We start from the raw sequence: 5,696 nt of genomic DNA on the forward strand, positions 1-5,696 counted from the left end.
GAAGAACAATTTGTGCATCACAGGTAGTTGTGGCTATGGCTTCCACCCATTTTGAAACATATTCCACTGCCACCAAGATATATCTGAATGAATAAGAGGGGGGGAAGGGTCCCATGAAATCAATGCCCCATAGATCAAACAATTCCACTTCCAAAATGAAGTTCTGTGGCATCTCATTCCTTTTTGTTAATCCTCCTGCTCTTTGGCATTCATTACATTGGTGGACAAACTCCCTGGCATCTTTGAAGATGGTTGGCCAATAGAATCCACTTTGTAGTATCTTTGCTGCTGTTCTTTCTGGACCAAAGTGTCCGCCGTATGTAGAGCCATGGCAATGCCATAATATATCTTGCATTTCACTCTCAGGGACACATCTTCTAATTATTCCATCAGAACATCTTTTGAACAAATAAGGTTCATCCCACAAGAACTTCCTTGCTTCATTGATCAGCTTCTTCACTTGTTGCTTAGTGAATTCTTGAGGTATCTTCCTTCCCACTTTGTAGTTAGCTATATCGGCAAACCATGGTGTTTGTTGGATCAGCATAAGATGTTCATCTGGGAAGCTTTCATTCACAGGTAATGAAGCCTTTTGGATTGTTTCTGGTGGCAGCCTTGACAAATGATCAGCAACTAGATTTTCTGTGCCTTTCCTGTCCCTTACCTCAATGTCAAATTCTTGTAAGAGTAGAATCCACCTGATGAGTCTTGGTTTGGCATCCTGTTTTGACATCAAATACTTGAGAGCAGCATGATCAGTATAAACCACAACTTTAGATCCTATCAAGTATGATCTAAACTTATCAAATGCATAGACTACAGCCAACAATTCCTTCTCTGTTGTAGTGTAATTTTTTTGAGCTTCATTCAATACTTTACTTGCATAATATATGACATGATGCAAGTTTCCCTTCTTCTGTCCAAGTACAGCACCAATGGCAATCTCACTTGCATCACACATGAGTTCAAATGGCAAATTCCAATCCGGAGGTGTGATAATTGGTGCTGTTGTGAGTTTCTGTTTTAAAGTTTCAAAGGCATGCTGGCACTCTTTATCAAAAACAAAAGGTTGATCAATCATCAAAAGGTTGCTCAAGGGTTTGGCTATTTTAGAAAAATCTTTGATAAACCTTCTATAAAATCCTGCATGCCCCAAGAAACTTCTAACAGATTTCACATTAGTTGGTGGAGGGAGTTTTTCTATTATCTCAACCTTTGCCTTATCAACCTCTATCCCTTTTCTTGAAACTTTATGACCAAGAACAATCCCCTCAGGTACCATGAAATGGCACTTCTCCCAGTTCAAAACCAAATTAGTTTCTTGGCATCGTTTCAAGACAAGAGTTAGATGGTTTAAGCAAGTATTGAAACTATCACCAAAAACAGAGAAGTCATCCATAAAAACCTCTAAGAATTTTTCAACCATATCTGAGAAAATGGAAAGCATACACCTTTGAAAAGTGGCTGGGGCATTGCACAATCCGAATGGCATTCTTCTATAGGCAAAAACTCCAACTGGGCATGTGAATGAAGTCTTTTCTTGGTCCTTTGGGTCCACCACTATCTGATTATACCCAGAATATCCATCCAAGAAACAATAATAAGCATGGCCAGCCAACCTTTCGAGCATTTGATCGATGAAAGGAAGTGGGAAGTGATCTTTGCGGGTGGCATCATTCAGCCTTCTATAGTCAATACACATCCTCCACCCTGTCACAGTTCTAGTCGGAATGAGTTCACTTTTCTCATTAATAATGACTGTCATTCCTCCTTTCTTTGGTACCACTTGGACTGGGCTTATCCACGAGCTATCGGAAATAGGGTATATGATTCCTGCATTCCATAATTTCATCACTTCCTTCTGGACGACCTCCTTCATTGCAGGGTTGAGTCTTCTCTGAGGTTGAATCACTGCTTTGGAATTGTCCTCCAAAAGAATCTTATGCATGCATACTGTGGGGCTGATGCCTTTCAGGTCATCAATGGTCCATCCTAAGGCATCCTTGTGAGTTCTGAGAACATCAAGAAGCTCTCCTTCTTCTTTCTTTGTCAAAGACGAGTTGATGATCACTGGGAGGCTTTCTGAAGTGCCAAGAAATGCATATTTGAGATGAGAGGGTAATGGCTTCTGTTTTTGCTTTTGCACCTCTTCTTTCTTGCTTGGTTTCACCTCTTTGCTTATGAAGATCTCGGCTACTTGTTCTTCTATTGCACTTTGATCTCCTTCTTGTTCTTGAGAACTTTCTTCCAGCATTTCTTCCACCAAACTCTCTATCATATCCACTTTTACATAATCCTCTTGCCCAGGGCTATTTTGCATTGACTTGAAAACATTTATAATCATTTGTTCATTATGGACCCTGAAGACCATTTCTCCTTTTTCTACATCGATGATGGCTCTTGCTGTGTATAAAAATGGCCTCCCCAAAATGATTGAGTCACTTCCTTCCTCTTCAGTATCCAAAATCACAAAATCTGCTGGGAAGATAAATTCCCCAATCTTCACCAACAGATTTTCCACAATTCCATTGGGTGTCTTAATGGATCTGTCAGCCATAACTAAAGACATCCTGGTGGGTTTAAGTTCTTCTATATCAAGTTTTCTCATCATTGAGAGAGGCATTAAATTGATGCTGGCACCAAGGTCACAGAGGGCTTTGTTGAGAATTGTTTTTCCAATGGTGCATGACACTACAAAGCCCCCCGGATCCTTGAGTTTTGGGGGAATACCCCGCTGAATCACAGCACTGCATTCCTCGGTTAGTAATATGGTTTCCTTCTCAAGCCAACTTCTCTTCTTATTGATAAGGTCCTTCAAGAACTTAGCATATAGAGGCATTTGCTCAAGGGCTTCAGCTAGAGGGATGTTGATTTCCAGCTTCTTGAAGGTCTCAAGGAATTTGTGGAAATGTTTGTCTTTAACCTCTTTGTTGAACCTCTGAGGATATGGCAGTGGAGGTGTGATGTTCTTTCCTATTTGCTGCTGTCCTAGAGTCTTTTCCTTTGAGCTATGTGGCTGGTTCTCCTGTTCTTTGAGTTTCTCATTGCTTTTGGTTGGCACCACAACTTGCTCCTTAGCTTGATCTACTTTTGTTTGCTTCTCATCCTCTGTTGGTTCTTTGATGCTCTCTTTTTGTTTCTTTGTAGTGTCATTGTTGCTCATCAATATTCTCCCACTTCTCAATTGTATTGCCTTGCATTCCTCCTTGGGATTTGGGATTGTGTCACTAGGCAGTGAGCTTGAAGGTCTCTCAACAGACATTTGCTTGGAAATTTGCCCGATCTGCCTTTCTAGGTTCTTTATGGAGGCCTCATGGTTTTTGTTTGTCATTTCTTGGAGTTTCATCATTTTTTCTATCATGGTTTCCAAGTTGGTGATTCTTTGGGGTTCAGGTGGTGCTTGTGGTGGGTTATGAGCTGTGGTTGGTGGATGATAAGAATTTTGGTTGGTGGATTGGTATTGGTTGTGAGTGGGGTAATTGTTTTGAGGTTTTCTATAGGTATTTTGGTTGGTTTGCTGCTGGTTGAAATTTTGATTGTGTCTTGGGTTGTTTTGGTTTGAGTTTCTCTGCCATGGTTGTTGGTTTTGGTTGTGAGTATCTCCCCATCTGAGGTTGGGGTGATTCTTCCATGAGGGGTTGTATGTATCACCATAGACTTCATTTGGATTAGAGTGCATGTACTGAACTTGTTCTTGCTGTTGCTCTTCTTGAACTTCTTCATTTTGTCCCCATGTGCCTGATGGTTGGCTAGTGTTGACTGCTGCAACTTGAAGGTTGTCAATCCTCTTGGTCATTTGCTCAAATTGTTGTTGAATTTGCTGCTGCATTAATTTGTTTTGAGCCAGGATTGAATCTACTCCTTCTAGCTCCATTACTCCTCTTCTCTGTGATGGTTGGCGACTTCTTTGATGAGCAAAGAAGTATTGGTTGTTGGCCACCATATCAATAAGTTCTTGAGCCTCCTCTGCAGTTTTCATGAGTTGCAAGGAACCTCCAGCTGAGTGATCCAAGGATTCCTGAGACTTCAGTGTTAAGCCTTCATAGAAGTTTTGCAGCTTCTCCCATTCATTAAACATGTTAGAAGGGCATTTTCTGACTAGAGCTTTGTACCTCTCCCATGCCTCATAGATGGGTTCATTCTCCATTTGTGTGAATGTTTGTACCTCGGCCTTCAACCTTATGACCCTCTGTGGTGGATAAAACTTGGCAAGGAACTTGGTTACCAAGTCATCCCAATTGTTGATGCTGTCTCTTGGAAAGGATTCCAACCATTGAGTGGCCTTGTCCCTGAGAGAGAATGGGAATAGCATCAATTTGTAACTGTCAGGAGGTACTCCATTAGTTTTGACAGTGTTGCATATCCTCAGGAAGGTGGATAAGTGTTGATGTGGGTCTTCAAGTGATCCTCCACCAAAAGAGCAATTATTCTGAACCAAAGTGATGAGTTGTGGCTTAAGTTCAAAATTGTTTGCATTGACATTTGGAGCCAAGATGCTGCTTCCACAATGTCTAGGATTGGCAAAGGTATAGGAAGCCAAAACTCTCCTCTGAGGTGGGTGATACGTGAAAATTGAATTTCACGTATAACCGGCAAGTATACCGGGTCGTATCAAGTAATAAAACTCACTAAGAGTGAGGTCGATCCCACGGAGATTGGTAGATTAAGCAACTTTAGTTAAATGGTAAATTTAGTCAAGCAAACATAGTTTTGATTTCATGAGCATTGTGATTTTTGAACATAATTGCAGGAACTTAAATGGCAAGGAATTTAAAGAACTAGAAGATAGAAATAAAGTGCAAGTAAATGACGGAAACTTAAAGTGCAAGAAACTTAAATGACATCAAAGATAAATTGCAAGGAATTAAAGGTTGCAGAAATTTAAAGAACATAAGAGTAAATGGCAAGAAGTAAATGAACAGAATGTAAATAACAAGAGTAGTAAATAGACAGAATGTAGAAGGGGATTGGGAAATGGGTAATCAAATAACTAGAGCAAGAGAAATGAGAATTAATGATAGAGAGGATCATTAGGGATCAGAGATGTTAGTTTTCATGAATTGATGTTAGTCAAATCCTTCTCAATCATGGGTATAGATCTATGGCAAGTGGGTGATTGAACCCCAATCTCTTGGTGATTCAATCTCTCTCAACATAACCAATTGCCACTCTCGTGATCTAATTGTTCATGAGAAGAGATGAAGCTCATATGTTATCCAGCCACACAATTTCTATAATCTCAACCAAGGAGAGTTACATCTCACATACTAACCAAGGTATATTGATTAAAGAAATCATGAAAGGATGAACTCTAAACTGAATTCTGTGGCTCATTCCTCAAACTCACCACATAATTCATATAGATTAACCCCTCTCTCGATGGTGGTTGAATCTGTGAAGATCAAGAGTTCCCTCTTTAGATCAACCACTAGAATTGAGGAGGAAAGATGGGTTCATCAATCCATTCCAACAAACAGAGCTCCTCCCCCTAATGAAAGTGGGGTTTAGTGAGTCATTGCTCCAATTTCAACAACAATTGCCATCAACAAGAATTAAACTCAATGTAAAGGAAGAAGAAGAAGAAGAATGAAGTGCTTAAAACTTGTAAAATGAAGAAGAAAAGTTCCAATAGAAAAGCCAAAAATGAGCTTTCCGGGAGAGTACCCGGAAGTTCTTACAAAGCCAAGTAAAAGTGC

This window comes from Arachis stenosperma, chromosome 5 (genome assembly GCF_014773155.1).
Source record: "Arachis stenosperma cultivar V10309 chromosome 5, arast.V10309.gnm1.PFL2, whole genome shotgun sequence".
NCBI lineage: Eukaryota > Viridiplantae > Streptophyta > Magnoliopsida > Fabales > Fabaceae > Arachis > Arachis stenosperma.